General features: G+C 42.5%; 1 protein-coding gene across 6 annotated transcripts in view; it reads right to left on the minus strand.

Moving 5' to 3' along the window:
• The window catches only part of LOC115113249 (latent-transforming growth factor beta-binding protein 1), a 138,247-nt gene that overhangs the window by 106,967 nt on the left and 15,269 nt on the right, over positions 1–16,011 (minus strand). The window lies entirely within an intron of this gene.

A 16,011-nucleotide genomic window follows, 5' to 3' on the forward strand; every position in this document is an offset into this window, starting at 1 on the left:
GGGTCACCAACCAACCAGATTCTGTGCCACCCAGGGCCCAGAAAGACTCTTCCCAGGGTTACCGTCAACCAATACAAAGAAACCTTTACGCTTATTTCCCCAGCAATAAAACCTAGCGGCTTTCTTTCCCCCGATTTTTTATGTGACGGGAACACTTGCAGTAAATACTGGGAGATATGTGTTAAGCTCTTCCACATGCTCCTATTTGGCCCATTGACTTTAGCAAAAAGTTCAGCTCTTACCCTTAACCATCTCCAACATATCAATTAGCTCCACTGAGAAACACAGAGGGGGATTACATAAATTCATTTGAAGTCGTTTGAAAAATATTGTACAAGGTCGCCTTAGTCGATCTCGACACAAGCTACTTATCAAAATATATTTTGATAAATAAAACGTTGAGGTCGAATAAACTGCTCTACTTGAGGCACAGTAACGCAAAAAAACATTGAAAATCTTTTGAGATTAGGTGGTTATCAGGTTTACTGTTAAGGGACATGCCAATTGAATGGGCCGTATAGACCTTCAGCATATCACCCACCAACTCTCCTTTCTCCTCTACATACAGAACATATTAGAAACGTGGAAACATTTTTACAATCAAGGTTGTCTTTTTACCAGACCCATGAATAAAATACCGACTTACTGTACAGAAGGTTACGATGGGCTACTGTTCTTGTAAAGTTCCCCCTGAACCCACTAACTTCACCAACCCCAAGGAGCATGGAGGGGATTCTTGGCATCATCAAAACACTGGGGTGTGTTTCAAACAATTTGCAGGACAAATGATTTCCCTGTAGGGAGCGGGACTGATGGGTGCTTGCCATTTTTTTCCCTCTCCTAGAGATGTGGTTTTCCTGCACATGAAGACTTGAGGAATGCTGGTGTGGAACGAGTTCTGAGGCCAGTTGGCAGGTTTGCGAGCTTCTCACAGACGACATCCATCAAAGCAGAGATTTGTCATGTTATCCCCTGATTGAGGGGACTGCTGGTCTCGGCCTCTCTCTCAGCTGTGATTGGTGAGGGGATACCTGTGTCTCCCCCTCTGTCTACACTGCCTACCACAACACCACCAGGGTTTTGTTCTGAGGACTTCTGACAGGAGTCTGGAGACAGACAAGGCAACCCACCCAAATGGAGGCTTACTTCTCATACATTTCTACAGCTACGGCTTAAAAAAGGAGACTGGGTTGTATTTCTAGACAAAACCAACAAGCTAGAGAACCTAAAGAGTTCAGCACCTGTGCAGGACTGCTTCAAGACATCTCCCCTCACCAAAATGATCAATGAAGACAACATGCAGAAACATTATAGTGTCTGGGGCTGTAAGGATGCAAATACACAGGGGACCATCTTTTTGCGTAGTTTAATTTTGGAAATAATATGTATATGAGTATATTTGACAATAAATCACTGCCAACTTAGATATCCAAGGATGGTCAGTTTGTAAAAACACAGCGTACTTGTGGGAGTCTTTTTACATTTCAGTATATACTCTGCAATTCTAAACAAGCACTATCAAATAACATTGGCCTCCTAAACTCTTCCCTTGCAGTAAGACTGCGCCTACAGAGGACCAGAGAGCCATTAAAGATGTAAGGATGATTAATTAGGTCAGAACTGGCATTGATAGAACAGAGGGCAACATATTCCCTAAGCTGAAGCTGAAGCACCCCGAGTCAGGGAGTCTTCCGGTCTATCCCTGTCTGTCCTCCACTGTAGTGGCATCTGCATCCTTTTGACTTGCTATTGAGCTTCAGTTTGTGTAATGACACAGCTTGCCAGAGAGTAAGATAAGGACACCACAATGTCAACAGTGACATGTGGAGGCAAACAGAGTGATAGCCACTCACGGTCAATCAAGACCGATGAACTGTAAACTCTCAAAATCGATGAGGACAGTTCAACAATGATGGTCCACCTCTACCAGATGACGACAAGTCATTTTAGAGGGGAGGTGCCTTTGATGCAGCCAAAGAGTGCGTCAGAGGGCTGCTGCTGGAGTGTCCACGTCCCTCTGGGCCGAGTGATAGCAGGTAAAAAAGGGGGCTACAGTGAAATTGCTCACTGTGAGGTCTGAATTTAATGCCTCATTAAAAACCACAATAAAGGGACTGCAGCATCGCTCAGCAGCCCAGAAACCCTGGGGGAATTATTCATCGTAGCAGTCAAATAAAAGAAATGGGCGTAATAAAGACTGCATAGATGGCTATCCAAATAGATTTTCTACACTGAATTTTTTTCTTCTTTGGTGAGACTTTTTGCGGTTGCATGCATTGTGACCTCTAGCCAGCATGGGTCTTGTGTCACTTAGCATTGAAGTGTGGTGAAAATCGGCAGTAAATCTATTTCAGCCGGTTCTTCTGGCGAGCATGGGCGTAAAAATAAATGTCAATCTGAATAGATCTATCTATACTCCTCTGTTTGGCCAGCTGCTAGCTTCGGGAAAAGCCTGGCAATTCCATCGTCTAATATTTAAACTACAAATGGAGGGGTGGGATATGATTGCCCAAGGGCTGGTTAGAGGGATATTTCACATCTTTTATCTTTCCAAATAGGTCAATTATATACAGTGGGCCCATCTACTGAGTGTGTAAATGCCAGAGCTTGCCTGCAGTCACATGGGGCATGTGCTCCGAATTCTGATCATGCAGTATGACTTTATTCAAGATAAGCAGCTTATCTCTGCTTAGTCCCAGGGATAGAAACGTTGAAAGTCCCAGGGAAGAAAATGCTGAAAGTCCCAGGGATAGAAACGCTCAACGTCCCAGGGAGACTGCTGAAATGAAATCCAAAGGATTCTCTGGTGTTAACAAAGCACAACATAATGACTGATGATCATTTCTCTCTTTACAAACACATAAATTCAGTGCTAAATTAAAGGGAGCTGCCACTGCGTTAATGAGTCATCTGAAATACAGTGGGGCAAAAAAGTATTTAGTCAGCCACCAATTGTGCAAGTTCTCCCACTTAAAAAGATGAGAGAGGCCTGTAATTTTCATCATAGGTACACTTCAACTATGACAGACAAACAGAGATTTCTCCAGAAAATCACATTGTAGGATTTTTAATGAATTTATTTGCAAATTATGGTGGAAAATAAGTATTTGGTCAATAACAAACAAGCAAGATTTCTGGCTCTCACAGACCTGTAACTTCTTCTTTAAGGCTCCTCTGTCCTCCACTCGTTACCTGTATTAATGGCACCTGTTTGAACTTGTTATCAATATAAAAGACACCTGTCCACAACCTCAAACAGTCACACTCCAAACTACACTATGGCCAAGACCAAAGAGCTGTCAAAGGACACCAGAAACAAAATTGTAGACCTGCACCAGGCTGGGAAGACTGAATCTGCAATAGGTAAGCAGCTTGGTTTGAAGAAATCAACTGTGGGAGCAATTATTAGGAAATGTAAGACATACCACTGATTATCTCCCTCGATCTGGGGCTCCACGCAAGATCTCACCCTGTGGGGTCAAAATGATCACAAGAACGGTGAGCAAAAATCCCAGAACCACACGGGGGGACAAAGTGAATGACCTGCAGAGAGCTGGGCCCAAAGTAACAAAGCCTACCATCAGTAACACACTACGCCGCCAAGGACTCAAATCCTGCAGTGCCAGACGTGTCCCCCTGCTTAAGCCAGTACATGTCCAGGCCCGTCTGAAGTTTGCTAGAGAGCATTTGGATGATCCAGAACAAGATTGTGAGAATGTCATATGGTCAGATGAAACCAAAATATAACTTTTTGGTAAAAACTCAACTCGTCGTGTTTGGAGGACAAAGAATGCTGAGTTGCATCCAAAGAACACCATACCTACTGTGAAGCATGGGGGTGGAAACATCATGCTTTGGGGCTGTTTTTCTGCAAAGGGACCAGGACGACTGATCCGTGTAAAGGAAAGAATGAATGGGGCCATGTACCGTGAGATTTTGAGTGAAAACCTCCTTCCATCAGCAAGGGCATTGAAGATGAAACGTGGCTGGGTCTTTCAGCATGACAATGATCCCAAACACATCGCCCGGGCAACGAAGGAGTGGTTTCGTAAGAAGCATTTCAAGGTCCTGGAGTGGCCTAGCCAGTCTCCAGATCTCAACCCCATAGAAAATCTTTGGAGGGAGTTGAAAGTCCGTGTTGCCCAGCAACAGCCCCAAAACATCACTGCTCTAGAGGAGATCTGCATGGAGGAATGGGCCAAAATACCAGCAACAGTGTGTGAAAACCTTGTGAAGACTTACAGAATTTTTTTGACCTCTTGTCATTGCCAACAAAGGGTATATAACAAAGTATTGAGATAAACTTTTGTTACTGACCAAATACTTATTTTCTACCATAATTTGCAAATAAATAAATAAAAAATCCTACAATGTGATTTTCTGGATTATTTTTTCTCATTTGGTCTGTCATAGTTGAAGTGTACCTATGATGAAAATTACAGGCCTCTCTCATCTTTTTAAGTGGGAGAACTTGCACAATTGGTGGCTGACTAAATACTTTTTTGCCTGTAGATTTTACATTGTAAATGGCTCCACACAAACTGGGAAAATACTTTATATCAGGTAAAGAGGATTTCTGAGGGAGGAATGACTCCTTTAAAATTCCCTACAATAGGGGAATGCAAATAAAAATGAAATCATTTCTGTCTAGATTCACATTGAATATAAAATCCCCTAATAATCTCTTACGCCAGTCTTGACCACATTAACGCAAATTCCACTCTTTTACACCAGAAACCTGGCAGGGTACAAGCAGATAATATGCATTTAAATTGAGGGGAAATTAAATGAGAGAGGCTTTCTTCATCTTTACAAGAGATGACTGATACATTTCAAAGGCTAGATAGTCCTGGCCTTTCCAAGAATAATTATTGTTTAAGGAGCACCAGGTGAGATTACCAGGCTTCCAACAATCATGCGCTGGGAAACCTGAGAGGGGACAATCTGTTACATGGGCAGTCTCTTTCCTCTTACAGTAGGAAGTCATGGTTAGGGAGGAGAGAGCATTCTACTACCTCAACCCAATGGCTGCCTATTAAAAGGGAATTGCACATGCAACTATGAATGCATACCACTGGGACTGGAGGGGAAATACCACCCATTAAATAAAAAAATGAACCCAGGGCAAAGTTCACCCTGCATAAAAGAGCTAATATTTACACTGGTGGTCTAATGAGAGCTGGGACATGTATGAGGAAGCCCAAAGTCCTCTAGGATGGGCAAGGTCACAGGAAGAGCAGGTTTCTGTTGATGTTCCATCTGAGAGCTGAGTGGAGGAGTCATGTGGGGTTGAAGGTTGAAAGTATAGGCCAAGGCTCTTCCTGTCTGATTGGCAGTCTATGTGCTAGGATCCCAGTCCACACCGGGGCTCGAGGCAGGCCACAGTATGTGGGAATAGAAAGAAGGCTGTTGGGCGAGGTGAGGGACAGGAGGAACAGTCATTCGGCACACGGCTCATATCATAGCCCATCCACAGGCCCCCTGGCACAGTATAAATAAACAGAATGTGATAGCCTTGTAAATAGCCACCTCTTTCCACCACCGCTTCTTAAATAGCCATTCTGTTTTCGTATGTGAATACATGTGCATGTTTGTGTATGAGAGACTGAGTAAGTGAGAAATGTTGTTTGATGTCTCTGTGTGAGTGCTTTATGAATGTGAATATGTCTGTGTATGTGAGAGAATACTAGTATGTCCAGTAAATATGTATAATGTGAGTGAATACTAGGGTTGAATATTTTCCTGGTATTTTACAAATGTTCCATCCCGAGAATAAATAACTTTTCTCCCGGGTAACCCGGTATTTCAAAACCGGACGCGTCATTGAAAAGTATTATAAAGCATATAAATAGACTTATAAGCCTGATGCTACCTGATCCTGATGAGTCATTAAAGGAAAGGGGCAGATACACATTAAATACGTTTTATGAGCACTATATTAAATACATTTAATGAGCCCAAGCCCAAAAAAGGCCAAATGATTGTGCCGTTATCCAATACATATATGATATAGGCTACTGCACATTACGCACAACAGAAAAACATATAAGCCCATAGATGTAGCTAGGCATATGCTCGTTTGGGTAAATGAATGAAACTAGCTCCAGTTTGCTAATCTTTTTGAGTGTGAACTGTATTACTGTACTGTATTGTATTATACTGTATTATATGGATGGGAATTACGCACATCTTTCAAACCATGATAAAGCAGGGAGAGAACATGCAATTCTGGTGCAGCACATTGAGGCCTACAACGTTACAAATATAGGCTGGGGAATTAGATATTCATTTTGAAATATAATAGAGCTTATTTGTATAATTAGTAGGCTGACGCATTTATACCTTTCATTATATTTCCCCTAATGTTATTAGCTTACCTCCTCTTTCTCTCTCTATTGTTGCTTCATTCCTTCCTCGCTTTCAACAGTTAAATGAAATAAGTTAAGCTGCCTTTATATTATCATTCTAATGACATCCCTGAATAATATAGTGGCTTGCGAAAGTAGTCACCCCCTTGGCATTTTCCCTATTTTGTTGCCTTACAACCTGGAATTAAAATATATTTTTTGGGGGGGGGATTTATATCATTTGACACACAACATGCCAACCACTTTAAAGACACAAAATATGTTTTATTGTGTAACAAACAAGAAATAAGAAAAAAAAACAGAAAACTTGAACGTGCATAACTATTCACCACCCAAAGTCAATACTTTGTAGAGCCACCTTTTGCAGCAATTACAGCTGCAAATCTCTTGCGGTATGTCTCTATAAGCTTGGCACATCTAGCCACTGGGATTTTTGCCCGTTCTTCAAGGGAAAACTGCTCCAGCTCCTTCAAGTTTAATGGGTTTTGCTGGTGTACAGCAATCTTTAAGTCATACCACAGATTCTCAATTGGATTGAGGTCTGGGCTTTGGCTAGGCCATTCCAAGACATTTAAATATTTCCCCTTAAACCACTCGAGTGTTGCTTTAGCAGTATGCTTAGGGTCATTGTCCTGCTGGAAGGTGAACCCCTGTCCCAGTCTCAAATCTCTGGAAGACTGAATCAGGTTTCTCTCAAGAATTTCCCTGTATTTAGCCCCATCCATCATTCCTTCAATTCTAACCAGTTTCCCAGTCCCTGCCGATGGAAAACATCCCCACATCATGATGCTGCCACCACCATGCTGGTGTTCTCGGGGTGATGAGAGGTGTTGGGTTTGCGCCAGACATAGCGTTTTCCTTGATGGCCAAAAAGCTCATCTGACCAGAGTACCTTCTTCCATATGTTTGGGGAGTCTCCCACATGTCTTTTGGCAAACACCAAACATGTTTGCTTATTTTTTTCTTTAAGCAATGGCTTTTTTTCTGGCCACTCTTCTGTAAAGCCCAGCTCAGTGGAGTGTATGCCTTAAAGTGTTCCTATGGACAGATACTCCAATTTCCGCTGCGGAGCTTTGCAGCTCCTCCGGGCTTATTTTTGGTCTCTTTGATGACTCTCTGATTAATGCCCTCCTTGCCTGGTCCGTGAGTTTCGGTGGGCGGCCCTCTCTTGGGAGGTTTGTTGTGGTGCCATATTCTTTCCATTTTTTAATATTGGAATCAATGGTGCTCCATGCGATGTTAAAAGTTTCTGATATTTTTTTATAACCCAACAATGATCTGTAATTCTCCACAACTTTGTCCCTGGCCTGTTTGGAGAGCTCCTTGGGCTTCATGGTGCCGCTTGCTTGGTGGTGCCCCTTGCTTAGTGGTGTTGCAGACTCTGGGGCCTTTCAGAACAGGGGTCTATCTACTGAGATCTTGTGACAGATCATGTGACACTTAGATTGCACATAGGTGGACTTGTGCAATCTAAGTGTCACATGATCTGTCACAAGATCTAATTATGTGACTTCTGAAGGTAATTGGTTGCACCAGATCTTATTTAGGGGCTTCATAGCGAAGGGGGTGAATACATATCACACCATTTTTTTTTTTTATAATAATTTTTTTAAACAAGTAATTTTTAAAATTTCACTTCACCAATTTGGACTATTTTGTGTATGTCCATTACATAATATCCAAATAAATTCAATTTAAATCACAGGCTGTAATGCAACAAAATAGGAAAAATGCCAAGGGGGATGAATACTTTTGCAAGGCACTGTATAGGACTAGAATTAGATCCAGAAGGCTTTCACTTCTCTTCACGAAGACTGAATGGTTGTGGTCTGAATAAATAACTGCTATAGCCTCCCGCCATTGTGCGTTCGCTATTTTTTCAAACTACCGTGAGCTCTATTGGCTGTTGTATTTAACATTCAGCTTGCGTCCCTCTTCGAATAGTCTATTGGTATATGAAATGCAAAAAAACAAATCCAGCAAGCTATTCTAGTTTTCCTGCATGGTACTCCAAAAGCTAAGAAGTATTTTTTAAGGAGAGAGGTCAGCGGATGTGCGTGAGTATTGCACAGTGCATTCTGAAAGTATTCAGACCCCTTGACTTTACTCATTTTCTTACGTTACAGCGTTATTCCAAAATATGAATTTTTCCCCCTCAATCTACACACAATACCACATAATGAAGTAGCAAAAACAGGTTTAGAGAATTTTGCAAATGTATTAAAAAATGTAAACTGAAATATCACATTTACATAAGTATTCCGACCCTTTACTCAGTACTTTGTTGATGTACCTTTGGCAGTGATTACAGCCTCAAGTCTTCTTGGGTATGACGCTACAAGCTTGGCACACCTGTATTTGGGGAGTTTCTCCCATTCTTCTCTACAGATCCTCTCTATCTTTGTCAGGTTGGATGAGGAGCGTCGCTGCACAGCTATTTTCAGGTCTCTCCAGAGATGTTCGATAGAGATCAAGTCCGGGCTCTGGCTGGGCCACTCAAGGACATTCAGAGACTTGTCTCGAAGCCACTCCTGAGTTGTCTTAGCTGTGTGCTTAGCTGCGTTGTCCTGTTGGAAGGTGAATCTTCGCCCCCCAGTCTGAGGTGCTGAGCACTCTGGAGCAGGTTTTCACCAAGGATTTCTCTGTACTTTGCTCCATTCATCAATCCCCCGATCCTGACTAGTCTGCAGATATAGTTGTACTTCTGGAAGTTTCTCCCATCTGCACAAAGGAACTCTGAAGCTCTGTCAGAGTGACCATCGGGTTCTTGGCATCGGGTTCTTAGTCACCTCCCTGACCAAGGCCCTTCTCCCCCGATTGCTATGTTTGGCCGGGTGGCCAGCTCTAGGAAGAGTCTTGGTAGATCCAAACTTCTTCCATTTAAGAATGATGAAGGCCACTGTGTTCTTGGGGATCTTTAATGCTGCAGAAATGTTTTGCTACCCTTCCCCAGATCTGTGCCTCGACACAATCCTGTCTTGGATCTCTACGGACAATTCCTTCGACCTCATGGCTTGTTTTTTTCTCTGACATCCACTGTCGACTGTGGGACCTTATATAGACCTGGTGGGACTTTCCAAATCATGTCTAATCAATTTAAATTTACCACAGGTGGACTCCACCTGTGCAGAAACATCTCAAGGATGATTAATGGAAACAGGAGGCACCTGAGCAAAATGTTGAGTCTCGTAGCAAAGGGTCTGAATAGTTATGTAAATAAGGTATTTCTGTTTTTTATTTGTAATAAATTTGCAAACATTTCTAAAATCTTGTTTCGCTTTGTCATTATATATTGTATGTCCTAGCCTACCTCTTTCAGTAATTACATATAGTAATTATATATATATATAGGCTATATATCAATATAGAACAGGATGATCTATTTTGGATGCAATTTGAATGGAGGTGATGGGGAGGGAGAAAGACTGAGTGAGTGTCCGTGCGCGCGTGCACTGATTTAAAGCAACAATATTCGAGTGATTGGCTGTATTAAAAATTTCCAGCTGCAATTAAAAAAAATATATCTTTACACTAAAAATATGAGGTGACCCCCAAAAGCCAGATGGAGATGGGTCAATTGGATGCGCATTCGGTCTTGATATTACTGTAGCATAGACTATGCCTGTCACAAGAAATAAAGCTACCATGATGAGATGATAGGTCTACATGCATTGTGAACTGCGCTCCATTCTGAGATGGGCTGTCTGTCCCCACCCTGAGCATTCATGGTCCATCATGCAGAGGCCGTAGAGAAGCCTTTTTGAACATCGCATATAATTTAACAGTTCCATTTCACGCCATGCTGTTCATATAAATAATCTATAATTTCTCGCAGTTATTTATCCCGGGGAAAAGGGAGTGGTTTTGGCTGGTAAACCCCGGTAAATTTCTATAACCGGGTTCCCGCCATTCACCCTAGTGAATACTATATACAGTAAATGTACGTGTGTGTGTGTGTGTGTGTGTACACGTGTTCATGTGAGTGTGTCGGCGGGGCCTTCATCACTCCCCATTCCTAGAATATAAGGGCGTATCTCTTTACCTCCTCCCCAATGACGAGAGGTGAGAGGTCAGGCTGGTCTCTCCCTGACCCAGCTCTGCTAAATACTCGCAGACACACGGCAAAGCTACCTACTTAGGAGGCTTTGCCCAGTCTTCTCACAGCCACAGAGGTATGAGTTTGGCCCTCCAACCATCAACCACAATACTGAAACAGAAGCCCTCTGTTGTAGTAAGAGGGTCACACTGTATTCTTCCCAGCCACTGCAAATCCATCTCATCAGCAGCAGTCGTAGAGGGGCAAATCCATGGTATCGAATTACGCTTTGACTCAGTTTTTTCACTTCAAAATGTATGCCAAACCAAAATCATGATTTCAAAGTTTAATAAACCATACAAATCTATGCACAATGACTACATTTAACAAGTTCCACTGTAAAATGTAATAAAACTAATTTAGTGGATTAATCAAACTTTGGTAATGAAATTAGGGAAAAATCTCCCTCAGGTTTTATTGCGACCAAGTTTTTCAAAAACTCTTAAATATCTGCTCCGAATGAAGATTCAAAGATGTCCGCAGAAATAATGGGGTGTCAGCTATAACACAACACCTTGACTTTGAAAGAAATCTATTTTGGTTATTGAACTACAGTAAGCAAAGTGCATTTACATGAGTCCCTGATCTGTGCTACACAGAAATGCATAATTATGGATATTAATGTAACTCTCCTCATGTTTCACAAGTTTGAACATCACAGCGCAGCACAGCACTGTAGAGTACAGTGCAGTACAATATAGCAGAGCAGAGTAGAAGTAGTGTAGAGTTCAGTACAGTAGAATAGACTAGAGTACAGTAGATTAAAGTAGAGTACAGGACAGTAGAATAGACTAGAGTACAGTAGATTAAAGTAGAGTACAGTACAGTAAAGTAGAGTATAGTTCACTACAGTAGTGTACAGTATAATATACTGTACTCTACTGTACTATACTCAAATGTTCTTTACCTTACTGTACTGTATTATACTGTACTACTGTATTGGAGTATACTCTACTTTACTCTACTCTACTCACTGTACTGTATTGTACTGTATTACTCTACTGTGCTCTACTCACTGTACAGTACTGTGCTGTACTATCCAAACTTGTGAAACATGCATCTATGATAGGTTTATATTTGGTCCAGGGACTGGCCAGGGTGGACTGACCAAATTTCAACCACTTTTCAACTTCCATGGACGTCCGGTGTCGGTCGGTGCTTAGTGGGTGAGGGTGCTGGTTACAGTAAATGGAAAGAGAGGGGGCTCATGGGTAGGTGTCAGTAAGAGCTGGGAGAGGTGACATTAACTGGAGAGAGAGAGGCAGAGAGAGAGAGGGGGGGCGGGGGAGAAAGGGAGGGGTTGTCCAGATTTAGACTGTTTTAACAATCTTGGTTTGACCAACAGGCGAGAGGAAGACAAAATAAATGATGAGCTGAACATACCATTATGCCAGTGGAAGGGAGGACAGTAGCAGGTGACCCAACTGCGGTTTGTGACTATTATAATTACCCATTGTAGCCAATTCCGTTACAGATCTGGTAACGGAATTATGAGTTTTAATCACTTAATAATAAAAAAAGGCAATATTTCATAAATTCCAAAACAAAATGTAAGTGTGATATTTGTTGGCAGGGGTCTTAACCTCAACCTTATTGTGTTTTGATATATTTCTGATACGTTTAAGACTTTTCTGGGAGACGTTTTCCAAGACCCATTTTCCATCTGCTTCTCCAGAAATCAAAGCCTTTACTTATGCCTAATGTGTAAGATGGAAAATGGTTGAAAAATGTAACTATGCCTCAATTTACCAAATTTAGAAATGCTTAGCCGTCATTGACACCCAATTTGATACGCTACTATCAACAGGTTGGTGCTCATGGGTCCTTTTCAATGGAAATGTGTCAGGAAGGGAGAGAGAGGTAGAGAGAAAGAGAAAGATAGAGGATGGACAGATCTGTTCACTAGCACTTTAGCCTGCTGCTTGGGAGATAGATACCAACTGGTTCCGGGTAGATGAGAAGCTCTGAGGGTGGATTGAGAGGGTCTAAGGAGAACGGGTGCCGATTGCCATTGACACCAGCATATCTATTTAAATTGGTCTCCTCTCAAGGGCATAGCCAAGGTTTCAGTGACACAAGAGCCTCATCCACTCTTTGTTGTTCTTACCACTTTGACTTGATCTATGAGGCTGGCTGTAGTCTGAACGGGTGGCTTCAGACATCAAAGGGCTTTAATAATAGCCAGACCAAACAAACAGGTAGTTTTTAAGGGTGGTTCACAAAACAAGGAAGAGGATTGTCACGGAATGTGTGAGGTCAACGGGAGGTCAATGATTTGTTGTGACTGGAGCAGACACAACATGAACACTAATATGTTTGTGGTTATTTGGGGGTGGGGGCTTTGACCATCGTGGCAAAGCACAGTCCCATCAGAATCTGGTTTCAGTCTGAGATTTAAAGGATTTCTACCACCGATGGCATGCATGAAATGTTGTTACTCTGTCAAATAAATACAGTGGGGTCTACTGCAGCTAAGCTTTAAATACGCCAGCAAAAGAGAGCTGAAAAGTCAGGGTAGGCAGAGGGAGAGAGAAAGAAAGAGGGAAAGGGAGAAGTTGTAAACATAAGATCTTATTCCAGTCTCAACAAAATATCTGGCAAGACTGGGTGTGCTGGCAACGGCTGTGCAATTAAATAGAGAAAAAAAAAGGATCTTTTTTCAGCGTTTCACTTTATTCAAGGAATGGTTACAAGAGCCTGGTTGGTAGTCTGAAATATCAGAGCAGAGATCTTGCTCATTTCTATATAAACAGACCATTGACAGGGGGGGTGAACCTGTGCAGTCTCGACCTTCAGCACTCAAATTCTCTGGCCACGCTCACACACTCCACCACTGGCCCCGTTACCATTCCCAGTCCTCCCCAAGAGAACCGACACACTCTGCTCTACCGTAGTGAACCCAGTAAATGTAAACAGAGCCCGCTCATAGTTTATCAGCACGAATGTGTCAGATGAGAGACAGAGAGAGAAAGACAGAGAGACAGAGAGGAAAAAGAGAGCGCGCGCAGGAAATCCACGTTTTGTCAGCGCTCCGTTGCGGTTAGTTGATTCTCTGATTCCTTGATTGACTCAATACCCAGACCCAGCAACTTGCACACTTGGAATTTGGAGCTGATCCCATGTGATTCACTTGGTTCCAGTGGGATTCTACTCAAAAGATGGATGCTTGGATACAGTTCCCATTTTCATTTTATACAACCAGAGAAAGGAGAAATAGCTAACTTCCTGGGTGTAACTAGGAACATATTGGCACCACAAAGAAATTCCTGCTCGGGGAGTTACACACACACAGACACACACATGCACGCACAAGGACCTGGAAACATCAGCACACTCCCAACAAGTTTGTGGCTCACGCTGCGAGAGAGAGTGGAGAAGGAGGAGGAGCAGAAAGGAGAGTGTCATTTGTCTATACCTATCTCCACAAGTGCTGAGAGGTAAGGTCATTCGTTCCTTGGAAATGGGGAATGTTACTTCAAACCGATGTGGGCGGATGACACATGGCTCTGCTGGGGTTTTCTCAGAGAAGGGGGTAAAGACAGAACGATAGAGAGTGCAGAGGGAGAAAAAGACACACACACATCACTTGACCCACTCCAATACCAGGCATGGCATTATCACACAGGCATTATCACACAGGCATTATCACACAGTCAGTGCATCCAGCACTGTCATGTGTTCCGAGGCCTGTCAGGATTCAGCGTCAGGACACAGAACCACAGGGGCAGGAGTTAGACCACAGCCTGGCCTCCTCCTGGGACACACCATACAGTACCACCATAGAGGTCCCATTACATGAGCAGAGCTATACATTTAGAGACTCATTTCCCTTACAGTTTACAGTAGGAATGTCAGCAAATATCCTTAAACCTTTCCTGCTCTACTGTAGATGTGGGTCTGTGTAGGAGACAGGCGGACGGTATCACGCAGACTTTAGGAAGAAAAGAGGCGATAGAGCCACCTGTGCTGCCCGCCTCGGCTTCCAATTGCTTCACTCCTCTTGTTTCTGTCTTTTTTCGTCCCTTGAGTAAATGAAGTAAAAACAAAAACGGCACGTAATTTCCATCTGACAGCACAGAAGGGCTTGTTTTGGCCCCTCAGGTATGACCAGTAGTGCTACTCAAAGTTATTTTGACTGGATAAGGTTCTTTACTGCAGCCGCGGAACACACACACACACACACACACACACACACACACACACACGATTTCCTTAGCTCTAAATCTCCCTGTGCACAATGCCAGAGCCCAATCCAGAGGCAAGCCCAATATGGGGCGGCAGGTAACCTAGTGGTTAGCGCGATGGGCCAGTAACCAAAAGGTTGCTGGATCGAATCCCTGAGTTGACAGGGTAAAAATCAGTCACACTGCCCCTGAATAAGGCAGTTAACCCAATGTTCCCCGGTAGGCCATCATTGTAAATCTGAATTAGTTCTTAACTGACTTACCTAGTTAAATAAAGGTTAAATAAAAACATTTAAAATCCAAACCTCTTCTATCACACTTGGATCTTTCCTGAGAAATCAACACTCGCAACCGACAAATCGCTCCCTGTTTGCCCAAGTCTTTGTAAGGTTAGTCTGGGTATTCTATGAGGTCAGACACTTATAATAACAATGGCACATTCACCCACTACTTTAGCTATTCAAAGGTTAACGGTTAAACAAAGCTCTCGATACCAATTGAACCATACTAGCAGACATTAGAGTAACAAACTTTTCTCCATGATTTATGTGTTTAACAGAAATTATGGGGCGAGACTCCTCACAGCACAGCATGGATGACTGAACCTAAATGACTGAACCTACAACCGCACCAACGATGTCTCTTTGCAATCCGTCAACCAATGTGGATACGCAAGACTAACAAAAGAGTGATACAAAAATCCTATACTAGACATAATGGCATAGGTGTTAAATGAACTAGAGTGATGAAAACAGGTTAACCCATTAAGTGACATCAATGTTGTATCTGACCAATGAAATCCCATCAGTCAAGGAGCCCCCTTCCACTGCCCTGACGACCCTCTCTTTGATGGGGTCACAGGGCATGTGTTTGGCTAGACAACCCGATCATTTGTCATTTTAAGGGTCAGAGGTGTCACTGAGACCAGCCATTAGCTCAGTCATCCATTTATCACACTAGGCAATCTCTCTGGGTGTCATACCAAAATATAATCTGAAATCTCTTGAAATTGAACAGAAATGTGACCCATTTAGTAAAAATACAGTTTGTAATGGTATAAAATGAAACCGTTATTTATCTTGCCCTGCCGCTGCGTTTGCATATCTAACTGATCTGATTATGAATGATAGATCTGGAGAGTATGTTTATATTTGAAATATCAGATAACATGTTCCTGCACTCATATAAGTGATGGGGGAATAGCTCCCCGTGAGAAATAATCCTCAGTGTAAATTGAGAGCAGCTTTCGAGCACAAAGATCTGGGTGCAATTACACCGCCTGAGCAACGCAAAACCTCCGATGTTTTACAGTGAAGACACGCAAAACACAGCACATAAAATGGATTCATTAACATTTGAAATA

Source organism: Oncorhynchus nerka, linkage group LG28, assembly GCF_034236695.1.
Source record: "Oncorhynchus nerka isolate Pitt River linkage group LG28, Oner_Uvic_2.0, whole genome shotgun sequence".
Taxonomy (NCBI): domain Eukaryota; kingdom Metazoa; phylum Chordata; class Actinopteri; order Salmoniformes; family Salmonidae; genus Oncorhynchus; species Oncorhynchus nerka.